Below are 13,149 nucleotides of genomic sequence, written 5' to 3' on the forward strand. Positions count from 1 at the left end.
GTGTGCTTTGATTTGTTCATTGAAATAACACTGGAAAATTTTTTAAAAAGGGGGAGGTGGTGGAACATGTCTTATCCCATACAAAGAGAGAAATGACAGGGGTGGGGAAAAAGAAAAGAAACAAAAATGACTAGGTAGAGAATGAGAGAAACAACATGGCTTAATCCAGAGAGAGAGAGAAAAAAAAATGAGAGATACAGAAGAGGTGTAGAATAGATTAAAAATGTCTATGGCCTGCCAAGTTGTCCCCATGGGCAACAGATGTTGACAGATGTTTCTGTCACTCTGTAGCCCAGATTCCTGGAATTCCAAGTCTTCTGGCCTCAGTACTGCTGTCTTTGAAGGATGCAGGGACTTAGGGTCCCCCTACTTCTCTGCCATGTTGACTCCTCCTCTATCCTTTCTTTTATTAATGTGGTGTATCATGTTGATTTATTTGCAAGTATTGAACTAGCCTTGTAGCCTAGGAATAAATCCCACTTGATCTTGGTGAATAATTCCTTTAATGTACTCTTTTAATTCAATTTGCTAGTATCTTGTTGGGAAGTTTCACATCCATGTTCATCGGGGATATTGGCCTGTAATTCTCTTTTTTAGTGGGGTCTTTGGTGTTGGAATCAAGGTGATGCTGGCCTTGTAGAATGAATTTGGAAGTTTTCCTTCCATTGCTATTTTTTTTGAAGCAGTCTGAGAAGAATAGGTATTAAATCTTCTTTAAGGGGTACTTGGGTGGCTCAGTGGGGTGCCTGGGTGGCTCAGTCAGCTGAGCTTCCCACTTCGGCTCAGGTCATGATATCGTGGCCCGTGAGTTCGAGCCCCATGTGGGGCTCTGTGCTGACAGCTCGGAGCCTGGAGCCTATTTCAGATTCTGTGTCTCCCTCTCTCTCTGACCCTCCCCCGTTCATGCTGTCTCTCTCTGTCTCAAAAATAAATTAACGCTAAAAAAAATTAAAAAAAATAAATGTCCTTTAAATGTCTGGTATAATTTCCATCTGCCCCTGGACTTTTGTTTGTAGAGAGATTTTTGATTCTGTTTCAATTTTCTTGCTCATTATTGGTATGTTAAAATTTTCTATTTCTTCTTGTTTCAGTTTTGGTAGTTTTCATGTTTCGAGGAATTTATCCTTTTCTTCTAGATTGCCTACTTTGTTGGCATATAATTTTTCATATTATTCTTTATAATTGTTTGTATTTCCGAGGTGTTGTTTGTGATCTCTCCCCTTTCATTTGTGACTTTTATTTATTTGGGTCCTTTCTCTTTTCTTTTGGATAAGTCTGGCTAGTGGGTTATCAATTCTATTAATTCTTTCATGGAACCAGCTCTTAGTTTTATTGATCTCTTCTGTTTTTGTTTTTGTTTTCCATATCATTTATTTCACTTCTGCCTTTATGCTTTCCCTTCTTCTGCTGGTTTTGGGCTTTGTTTGCTGTTCCTTTTCTAGCTCCTTTAGGTGTAAGGTTAGGTTGTGTTTTTAAGACCTTTCTTGCTTCTTGAGGTTAGGCCTGTATTGCAATATACTTCCCTCTTAGGACTGCCTTTGCTGAATCCCAAAGGTTTTGAACTGTTGTGTTTTCATTTTCATTGGCTTCCATGTATTTTTTTTAAAAAAATTCTTCTTTAATTTCCTGGTTAACCCATTAATTCTTCAGTAGGAAGTTCTTTACCCTCCATGTATTTGTGGTCTTTCCAAATTTTCTTATGGTTGACTTCAAGTTTCATAGCATTGTGGTCTCAAAATATGCATCGTATGATCTCAGTCTTTTTGTACTTGTTGTGGCCTGCTTTGTGACCCAGTATGTGATCTATTCTGGAGAATGTTTCATGTGCACTTGAAAAGAGTGTATATTCTGTTACTTTAGGGTGGAATGTGTTGAAAATATATGTTAAGTCCATCCGGTCTAGTGTGTCACTCAAAGCCATAGTTTCCTTGTTGATTTTCTGCTTAGATTATCTGTCAAGTAGGTGCTGTTAAGTGGGTTGTTAAATTCCCCTACTATTATTGTATTATTAGCAGTGAGTTTCTTTATGTTTGTGATTAATCGACTTCTATTTGGGTCTCCAAGTTAGCAGCATAAATATTTACAATGATTAGATCTTCTTGATGGCTTGATCCCTTAATTATGATAAAATGCCCTTCTTTATCTCTTGTTACAGTCTTCGGTTTAAAATATAGTTTATCTGGTATAAGTATGGATACTCTGGCTTTCTTTTTGTGTCTGTTAGCATGATAGATGGTTCTCCTTCTCTTCACTTTCAATCTGCCAATATCTTTAGGTCTACAATGAGTCTGTGTAGGCAGTATGTATGTATATGTATTGTATGTATGTATCTATTGTATTGTATGTATGTATGTATTGTATTGTATGTATATGTATTGGTTTGTTTTTGTTTTTTTTTATCCGTTGTGATACCCTCTCTTTTTTGATTATAACATTTAGTCCATTTACATTCAGAGTGACTATTGAAAGATATGAATTTAGTATTCATAACCTAAACTGTGGAGTTGGTGTTTCTGGTGATACTTTCTAGTCCTTTCTAGTCTTTGTTGCTTTTGGCCTTTTGTTCCCCCTCTACTCAGAGTCCTCCTTAATATTTCTTGCAGGGCTGGTTTAGTGGTCACAAACTCCTTTAGTTTTTGTTTCTCCAGGAAACTATTTCTCTTTCTATTCTGAATACCAGCCTTGCTGGATGAAGTATTCTTGGCTGCATATTATTCTTATTCAGCACATTGAATATATCCTGCCATTCCCTTCTGGCCTGCCACGATTCTGTGGACAGGTCAGTTGCGAACCTGATCTGTCTTCCCTTGTAGTTTAAGGACCTTTTTAATCCCTTTTTGCCTTCAGAATTCTTTCCTTGTCTGTGTATTTTGTGAATTTGACCATGATATGCCTTGGCAGTGGTAGGCTTTTTTTTTTTTTTTAATTTAGTGGGAGTTCTTTGTGCTTCTTGGATTTTGATGTCTGTGTCCTTCCCAAGATTATTGAAATTTTCAGCTATAGTTTGCTCAAATAAACCTTCTGCCCATTTTTCTGTCTCTTCATCTTCTGGAACTCCTATGATATGAATGTTAGTCCATTTTAATAAGTTACTGAGTTATCTATGTCTGCCTTCATGATCTCTTACCATTGTTTCCCTCTTCAGCTTACTATTTTCCATAAATTTTTCTTCTATATCACTAATTGGTTTCTCTGCTTCATCCATCCTCACTGTTATGGCATTCATTTGATTTTGCATCTTGGCTATAGCATTATTAATTTTGACCTGAGTAGATTTAACTCTTATCTCTGCAGTAACTAATTCTCTACAGTGTTCTATGCTTTTTTTCAAGCCCAGCTAGAATCCTTATAATTGTTGTTTTAAATTTAGTTCAGACATCTTACTTATATCTGTATTGATTAAATCCCTGTCTGTCATTTCTTCCTGTTCTTTCTTTTGGAGTGAATTCCTCCATCTTGTCACTTTGCAGGGAAAAAATAACATTAATAAAATAAAAATTTAATAATTTAAAAAGTGGCACCTGGATGGCTCAGTAGGTTAAGTGTCTGATTTTGGATCAGGTCATGATCTCACAGGTTGTGAGTTCAATCTCCAATTCGGGTTCTGTGCTGACAGCTCAGAGCCTGGAGCCTGCTTTGGATTCTGTGTCTCCCTCTCTCTGCCCCTCCGCAACTTACAGTCTGTGTCTCTTTCTCTCTCAAAAATAATATAAAAGATTAAAAAATAGTAACTTAAAAATAATAAAGGAAGTTGGATCTTAGGTAAGTTGTGGTCTGCTTGTTAAGAAAAGTGTGATAGACAAAAAAAAAGAATAAAAATCAAAAAAAAATAAAATAAAATAAAATAAATGTACTCTTTTTGTATCCAAGAAAAAACAGAAACAAGCAAATCAATGACACCCAAAGGAAGCTGGATCCTGTTTCCCCTAGACTGAAGCTTTGCATCACTCTATAATCAGTAGACTTAGTGTGTGGAAGGGCCTTGTGCTGGTCTTCTGAGGGAGAAGTTGGCTGCTCTGATTCTTAGACTTGCCCCAATGGAGATGTGCCTGGAGGGTGCAGGGGGGCAGGGCTTGGTGTAAAGGCTCCATTCTCCAGTTGGTGGCATTGTTTAGCTCACTGAGATCCATCAGTGCTAGTGGGCTAGGGGTGAAAATGGCTTCACCTTGCTCTCTGTCTCTGGAGTAGGAAGTTCATGCCCTCACAGACATGTAGTCACCCACCTGTGTCCTCGGCTTCATCAGATCCCTGCCTTCACCCTATGTCTGAGCTGTCTGCCTGTCAGGTGGCACCTCCTTCCTGGGTTTTACCTCAGGTGCAGCTGTGTTTCAAAACCTCACACTTCAGAGAACCCCATGGCTTAGGTTATGCCAATCTCTGGTGAGGGGTCTCACTGCACTGTTGCTGGTGCCAGCTTATCCCAGGAAGTCACAACCATGCTGCAATAGGTGCTAACTCTGCAACTTCAGACTCTGCACTCCATTGTTTATTTTAAAAAAAAAAGTGTTAGGGGTGCCTGGGTGGCTCAGTCAGTTAAGTGTCTGACTCTTGATTTTGGCTCAGGTCATGATCTTATGGTTGTGAGATCAAGCCCAATGTTGGGATCTGCCCTGAGCATGGACCCTGCTTAAGATTTTCTTTCTCCCTTGCTCAAAAAAAAAAAAAAATTCTCTTTCTCTCCCCGCGTCTCCTTCTTCTAAACTGATGCATGCTCTTGATCTCTCTTTTTCTCAAAAAAGCAAAAACAAAAACAAAAAGAAACAAAAACAAAAAACTTGGTAGTATTGAAACCCTCTCCTTTTTCCCATCAATGCTTTTGGGTAACAGTTTTCTTATGCAGTCCCCTGCACGTGTTTTCATTCTTTTATTTTCTTCACTCTTAGCTCACCTCTCCACAATCATGATCCCTCTCTCCTGAAGCACCTGCAGCTCTTTTCTCTCACAAATCAACTCCCTACACTTCCTACCTTCATTTTTTCTGTTTGTAGACCTGTAGCTTTGATCTCTAAACTTCTGTTTGATTTCTTGGGTGTTCAGAATAATTTGATATTTATCCGGCTGTGTTGGTGGAGAAGGCAAACTTAGTGTCTCCCTATTCCTCCACCATCTTAACCTCTCCTTTGAGAAATTAAGATCTAAATAAATTAAGAGATATATCACATTTATGAGCCAGTAGACACGATATTGTTAAGATGGCCATTTCCCCCCAAATTGATCTTTAAGTATTTTAGAAAATCCCAATCAAAACTCCAGCAATTTTTTTGGTAGAAAGTGAGAAGACCGTTCTAAAATTTATATGTACTTGTATGGAAATTCCAAGGTACTAGAATAATAAGAAAATTTTTTCTGAAAAATAACAAACTTAGAGGACTTACATCATCTGATTTCAAGACTTATTATAAAACCACAGTATACTGCGAACTATGACATTGATAAAAGACATTGAAGAAGACACAAATAAAAGATATTTCATGTACATGAATTGGAAGTTAAAATATCCATACTACCCAAAGCAATTAAATGCAATCCCTATCAAAATTCTAATGTCATTTTCCAAAGAAATAGAAAAACAATCTTAAAATTTGCGTGGAACCACAAAAGACCTTGAATAGCCAAAGCAATCTTGAAAAAGATCAAATCAGGAGATAGTGCACATCCTGACTTAAAACTATAGCATAGAGTTATGATTATCAAAGTGGTATGATATTGGACAAAAACAGACACATAGATCAAAGAAACAGAAGAGGGAACCCATAAATGAACTCATGCATACATGCTCAATTAATGTATGACAAAGAAACCAAAATATACAGTGGTGGGAAAACTGGGCACCCACATGCAAAAGAATATAACTGGACCCCTGTTTTACACCATACACAAAAATCAACTAAAATGGATTAAAGACATGAAACCATAAAACTAGAAGAAAACATAGTAAGCTCTATGACATTCAGTTTCACAATGATTTTGGATTTGATGCAAAAGCAAAGGCAACAAAGGCAAAAATAAATAAGTGGGACTATATCAAACTAAAAAGCCTCTACACAACAAAAGAAGCCATCAACAAAATAAAAAGGCAACCTACAGAATGTGGGAAATATTTTCAATTCATATATCTGATAAAGGGTTAAAATCAAAAATTTTTAAACTTACACAGCTCAGTAGCAAAAATTGCCAATTAAAAAATTGGCAGAGGGCACACCAGGGTGGCTTATGCAGTTAAGCATCTGACTCTTGGTCTCAACTCAGGTCTTGATCACAGGGTTGTGAGTTTGGCCCTGTAATGGGCTCCATGCTTGGCATGAAGCCTACTCAAAAAAAAATTGGGAGAGGAACTGAACAGACATTTTTCCAAAGAAGATATACAAATGGCCAAGTGGTACATAGCAAGGTGCTCAACACTGCTAATCATCAGGGGAATTCAAATCAAAACCACAATGAGATATCATCTCAAACCTTTTAGAATGGTTATCATTAAAAAGTCAAAAGATAACAAAAGTTGGCAAGGATGTGAAGAAAAAGGAACCCTTGTGCACTATTGGTGGAAATATAAATTGGTACAGCAACTATGGAAAGCATGATAGAGGTCCCTGAAAAATTGATAATATAACTACTATATGATCTACTTCTAGATATATATCCAAAGGAAACAAACAAACAAAAAAACAGGATCTTGAAGAGATATCTGCACCATCATGTTCACTGCAGCATTGCAGCATTCCCAAGAGCCAAGATATGGAAATAATCTATGTGTCCATCAAAGATCATGGATAAAGAAGATGTGGGATATATATATACATATATATATATATACATATATATATTATGTATTATAATATATATATAATATAATATATATATTATATAGTATATAATATATATAATATAATATATATAGTATATAGTATATAATATATATATTAAAATATTCAGTCATGAGAAAGAAGAAATCCTGCTATTTGAAATAACACAGATGGACCTTGAAGACATTACACTAAATGAAATAAGCCAGACAAATACTGCATGGTATTAATTGTAATGTGGAATCTTATTTGTTTTTAAGTCAAAGTCATATAAAGAGATGGCAGAAAAGTTGTTGCCAGGGCCTGAGGGATGGGGAAAACATAGATAGATTGATAAAAGGTTACAAACTTTCAGCTTTAAAATGCATAAGGTCTGAGGATCTGATGTATACATTGGCAATGATAGTTGGTAACTCTGTATTGTATAAGTGAAGTTTGGTCAGTAAATAGAACTTAAATGCTCTCACAAACAAAAACAATAAACATGTGATAAGATGAATGTGTTAATTAACTAGATGGAGGAAATCCTTTCACAATGTACCTGTATATTAAACCATCATGAAACATACTTTAAATATCCTCAGTTTTATTTTTCAATTATATCTCAACAAAGTTGAGGGGAAATAAATTGATCCCTAATTAATTAAAAATAGATAAGTGAAGAAAACATCAATAATGAAGAGAATGTATTGTTAGTAAAATAATAGACACAAAGAATAATAGAACAGAGAGCCCAGAAATAAACCCACCAAATATAGTCAACTAATTTTTGACAAATGTGCAAGGACAATTGGAAAGGGAAAGTACAAATAGTATTGGGAAAATTGCACAGCAATATGCAAAAGGTAATATTCTTGCTGCATATCATTAGATAAGTTGTTAACCTTATATAAAATTAACTCAATAATCCACCATAGATTTAAATATATAATTTCTAGAAGAAAACAGATGATAAAATCTGTATGCCCTGGGTTTAGAGACGATTTTTCAGCTATGACACCAAAAGCTTATCCTATAAAGGAAAAATTTATAACTGACTTTATAAAAGTTAAAGATTTTTTCTCTGCAAAAGACATTAAGAAAGAATGAAAAGAATATTTTCAAATCATATATCCAAAAAATAACTTATAACTCAACAGTAAATATATAAATAACTATTTAAAAAGTGAGCAACATATTCTGAACATGTCTTCACCAAAAAAAACATACAGGTGGCAAATAAGCATATGAAAATATGGGCTTTTCCTTTAGTAATATTACCATGATATTCTAATGGTGATTTATTTCCTCATTCCTTCTATATTTCTTAATAGCAATGCTTTAGGTAAGACTTGTCCTTTCTCCTCATTTTTATCCATATCATATGAACTCAGAAATATTTATTTTATTCTTTTATTTATAATACAATACTATCATATTTATTAATGAAGTAAAATTCACGTAGCTTAAAATTTACCATTGTAACCATTTTAAAGTGTAAAGCCTTAACTATACATTAGATAGGCATCCATGAGCTAAGACTTGCAACTAGAAAAACATTGTAGGGGTGCCTGGGTGGCTCAGTCGGTTGAGTGTCTGACTTCGGCTCAGGTCATGATCTTGTGGTCTGTGAGTTCGAGGCTCGCATCAGGCTCTGTGCTGACAGCTCAGAGCCTGGAGCCTGCTTTGGATTCTGTGTCGCCCTCTCTCTCTGCCCCTCCCGGTCATGCTCTGTCTCTCTCTGTCAAAAATAAATAAACACTAAAAAAAATTTAGAAAAACATTGTAGCCAGAGTTAATTACAGGTGCTACAGTGTCCTTCAAAACTACCATTAAAACATTATTTTTATTACATTTTTTTTATAATTATCTAGAATGTAAATAATTGAGTCCATGCCTTTTTGGTATATTCACAACCTTGTGCAACAATAATCACTATTTAATTATAGAACATTTTCATCATCCCAGAAGGAAACTCTATATCTATTTAGCAGTAATTTCCCATTTCCTCTCCCCTCCCCCCGCCCTGGTAATGACTAATCTGCTTTCTATCACTACAGATTTGCCTATTCTGGACATTTCGTATAAATGGCATCTTTCAATATGTGGCCTTTGATGTCCAGCGTCTTTCACTTGGCCTAATGTTTTCAAGGTTCATCCATATTGTAGCATGTACCAGTACTTTATAATTTTTTATGGCTAAATAATATTCCATCATATGGATATACCACATTTTGTTTATCCATTCATCAATTGATGAACATTTGGTTTGTTTCCAATTCTTCTGGATAGTTTTGCTCTATATGGAATTCTTGATTGACAGTTTTTTCTTTCAGCACTTTAATAAATTTTTTAATGTTTATTCACTTTTGAGAGAGAGAGAGAGAGAGAGCATGAGTGGGGGAGGGAAAGAGAGAGAGGGAGACACAGAATCCGAAATAGGATACAGGCTCTGAGCTGCTAGCACAGAGCTCAATATGGGGCTCGAACCCATCAACCACAAGATCATGACCCAGTCGAGTTGGATGCTTAGCCAACTGAGCCACCCAGGTGCCCCTCTTTCAGCACTTTAAATATGTCAGTCACGTTCTTTTAGCTTTTATGTTTTCTTTCTTTCTTTCTTTCTTTCTTTCTTTCTTTCTTTCTTTCTTTCTTTCTTTCTTAGCTTCTATGGTTTCTGATGAGAAATGAGCTGTTGACCTTGTTAGGACAATCCCTTTTATATGTTGAGTTGCTTTTCTCTTGCTGCTTTCAGGATTCTCTCTTTGTCTCTGGATTTCAGCTGTTTGATTGTAATGTGTTTCAATGTGGATGTCTTTGAATTTATCCTATTCAAGGCTCATTGAGCTTCTAGAGTATGTAGATTCATGTCTTTCCTCAAATTTGGGAACCAAACTTTGGAAAAATGCTGAGCATTACCTATTCTAGTTTAACATGTGCATATCAGTGAATAAAATCAGAAATTTTATTCCTAATTATATAACCCCAAAAAATGTGTGTACATATGCACTAAAAGACTTGTCAAAAATGTACATGGTTGTGTTCTTAATGAAAACCAAAAGCTTTCAACAATTTTAATATAATCCACAGTAGAATGGATAAACAAATTCTGGTATAGTCATATAACTTATAATATCTTCAAAAAACATGAAATACTTAGGGATAAATTAAGTATATTCCAGATCTGTACACTAAAAATTATAAAACATTGCTAAGAGAAATAAGAGTACAAAATAAGTGAAGAGATTATACCATGTTCGTGGATTAGAAGACTCAGTCAATTCTCCCAAACTGATCTATAGAGTCAATGCAATTTTAACATTTGTAGCAGTCTTTTGTAGGTATGACAAGTTGATTCTAAAATTTACATGAAAAGAAATGATCTATGATACCTGAAACAATTTTGAAGGAAATCAAAGTTAGAACACTTAGACTACCAGATTTCAGGATTTATTGTAAAGTCAAAGTAATCAAAACCATATAGGGATGCATATATCTTGGTACATGGTATAAGGAAAAATATATAGATTGATGAAACAAATTAAGAGTTCAGATGTAAACCCACACATATACTGACTTTTGACAAAAATGCCAAGATAAATCAATTGAAAATAGTGTTTTCTTCTATCTGAAACTAATATTACACTGTATGTTAACTAACTGGAATTTAAACAAAAAAACTTAATAAAAAAAGAAGAAATGTAAAAAATTTAAAACTAAACTTAAAAAAATAAAGACATGTATAGAAGGAAAAAAAATATTATCTTTTCAACAAATGATACTGAATAACTGAATATCCATATGGAAGCACAGTGAACCTTGCGCCTTACCTCATGCCATACAAAAACAAATTATCCCCAAATGATCACATAACTAAATATAGAATCTAAAATTATAAAACTTCTGGAAGAAAACTGGAGAAAGTGTTCATGACCTTCAGGTAGATAAATGTTTTAGATGGACATAAAAATGACAAACCATAAAAATTAGATTGATTGGACTTCACCAAAATTAAAACCTTCTGCTCATCAGTAAAAATTGAAAATTATAGGGGCACTGGTGGCTTGTTCTGTTAAGCATCCAACTCTTGATTTTGGCTCAGGTCGTGATCCCTCAGTTCATGAGTTAGAGCCTCATATTAGGCTCTGCACTATTAATGCAGAGCTTGCTTGGTCTTCTCTCCCTCTCTCTCTGTCCCTCCTCCCCTGCTACCCCCTTCTCTCTTTCTCAAAATAAATAAATATACTTAAAATACATTTTTTAAAAAGTTAAAATTATACATATTATGTATAAAATACTTTATATGTATTATATATTATATATTAATACTGTATATAATAGTTAATAATTATATATAAAGACACATACATATATTATTACACATATGTGACTAAAGACTTATTCCTAGAACATATAAGTAACTCAATATGTAACTCAATTCAATGATAAGATGGCAAGCAATTAAATGGGGAAATATTTGAAAAGACACTTCATAAAAGAAGATATACAAATAGCTAATAAGAAAATGAAAAGATGCTCAAAATAATTTATCATCAGAGAGATGCAAATTAAAACCACAAGGTGATACCACTATATAACCGTTACAATGGCTACAATTTTAAAAACCAGCAATAACAAAAGTATACAAGAATATGAAGCAACTGGAACTCTCAGACATTCCTGGTAGAAATATAAAATAGTAAAACTATGTTGGAAACAGTTTGGTAGTTTCTCATAAAGTAATATATGCACTTACTATTATACCACTCCTGGAATGACCTGAGTAAAATGAAAACATATGTTCACTCAAAGAGTTCTACACAAATGTCCATTAGAGATTTATTTATAAATAACCCCTCCCACCCCAAACTCCAAATAAATAGGGAATAACAAAAATAGCCAATAAAGTAAGGGAAAAAATAAATGTTCATCAACTGGTAAATGGATAAGCAAATTGAAGTGTGTTTATATAGTAGAATATTATTCATCAATAATGAGTAATGAATAACTGATACATGCAACATTATGGATGAATCTCAAAACATTATGCCAAATAAAAGGAGCCAGTCACTGAAGAACACATAATGTGCTATTCTATTTATGTGAAATTCTAGTAAGTATAAATTAATTTATAGTGACAGAAATTAAATTAGTGGTGGCCTGGGGATGAAGATTGGAGAAGAAGACTGATTAAAAAGAAATAATAAAACTACAGCTGACCCTTGAACAATGTGGGGGTTAAGGATACTGACCTCCTAAGCAATCAAAAATCCACATATAACCTTTGACTCCCCTAAAACTTAACTACTAAGAGCCTACTGTTTACTGGAAGCTTTACTAATAACATAAACGGTTGACTAACACATACTTGGTATGTTATAGGTATTATATACTGTATTCTTTCAATAAAGTAAGCTGGAAAAAAATGTTTTTAAGAAAATCATACGTAAGAGAAAACACATTTACAGTACTATACTGTATTTATCCATAGTGTAAGTTTACATTGTCTGTTTATAAGATTAATCATCTATCTGCCAGTACATATGTCAATGTTGTCTTATATGATACAAAACAGTGTAGATGTTATACATATTATGAACACTAGACATCAAAAATGAAAATGTGAAAAAGTCATATTTATTTATGGGTAAAATGATCCATGCATTGATAACAAAGTAGTAATATGATTGCTTTATGGTAGTCTAGTGTCATCTGATTGCGTCATGGCAGCCTTGCCCATACACTAACAAACGGTTACAAAATGTTTATGGCACACAGTATTATTACAGTCATATTCCTAATACAGTATTAGAAACAGTGTTATATCTTTTTTCTCCTCATTGGGTCATTTCATTTTTTATTTAAGTATTATTAACATGTAATGTTGTATTAATTTGATTCAACAATTCTATACATTATTCAGTATTGACCATAATAAGACAGTTACCATTTGTCACCATACATTATTGCTGTATTATTATTTTCTCTATTCTGTACTTTTCATCTCCATGACTTATGTATTTTATAACTGCAAGTTTGTACCTCTTAATTCCCTTTATCTATTTCACCTATCCCCCCACCAATCTCCCTTCTGACAACTAACAGTTTTTTCTCTGTATTTAAGAGTCTTTTTGTTTGTTCATTTGTTTTGTTTTTTAGATTCTACATATAAGTGAAATTGTGTGGTATTTGCCTTTCTCTATCTGACTTATTTCACTTAACATAATACCCTTTAGATCCATTCATGCTGTCACAAATGACAATATCTCATTCTATTTTTATGGCTGTGTAATATTCCATTGTATGTATACGTGCATGTGTGTATGTACATATATTGTATATACATAGTACCATTTCTTCTTTATCC

The sequence above is a fragment of the Panthera onca genome, chromosome C1 (genome assembly GCF_046562875.1).
Source record: "Panthera onca isolate mPanOnc1 chromosome C1, mPanOnc1 haplotype 2, whole genome shotgun sequence".
Taxonomy (NCBI): domain Eukaryota; kingdom Metazoa; phylum Chordata; class Mammalia; order Carnivora; family Felidae; genus Panthera; species Panthera onca.